This window comes from Octopus bimaculoides, unplaced genomic scaffold, assembly GCF_001194135.2.
Source record: "Octopus bimaculoides isolate UCB-OBI-ISO-001 unplaced genomic scaffold, ASM119413v2 Scaffold_328614, whole genome shotgun sequence".
Lineage (NCBI taxonomy): Eukaryota > Metazoa > Mollusca > Cephalopoda > Octopoda > Octopodidae > Octopus > Octopus bimaculoides.
Window position 1 is genome coordinate 1 of NW_026300058.1, and position 700 is coordinate 700.

Here is a 700-nt window from a genome sequence, read left to right on the forward strand (position 1 = left end):
AATGTAAGAAAAACAACATTTTGATTGCTTGACTATATATGTATGTATTATGTACATAGATATATATATATATGTATAGAAACACATGTAATGTACATATATTAATATACATATATCTACAGTGTGCATATATACATTTGTGTGTATACATATGTGAGTATGTCTGTATATGTATGTGTGTGCACACAATTGTATGTACGCATGCATAAATATACATACAAAATGTATGTATATGTGTGCGTGTATATATATGTATACACATGAATGTATGTTTATTGTGCATATACATGTATTTAATTGTATGTGTCTGTTTATTTGTTCATGTATCTGTGTGTTTGTTTATATATGTACATACATATATATAGATATACACATATATGTGTGTGTCTGTGTGTGTGTATTTATACATGTGTGTGTATGTGTATATATATAAATACATGTATATATACATATGTACACACAATGAACAAGCACAAAAAAAATAACTGGCAACAAAAAATCAATTAAATAAAAAACATTAAAAAAATTGGTAATAATAATGATATTAATAATGTTAATAAAATGGAAAAGAAATTCCCCAAACATTGGTTGTAGTAAATTTTACTCAAGCATTTTGTATGTGTAATTTAATGAAACAAATCTAATCTAGCATCGTGTGAGAGAGGGAGGCTAGTATATATTATATAAAAAACACTTTAAG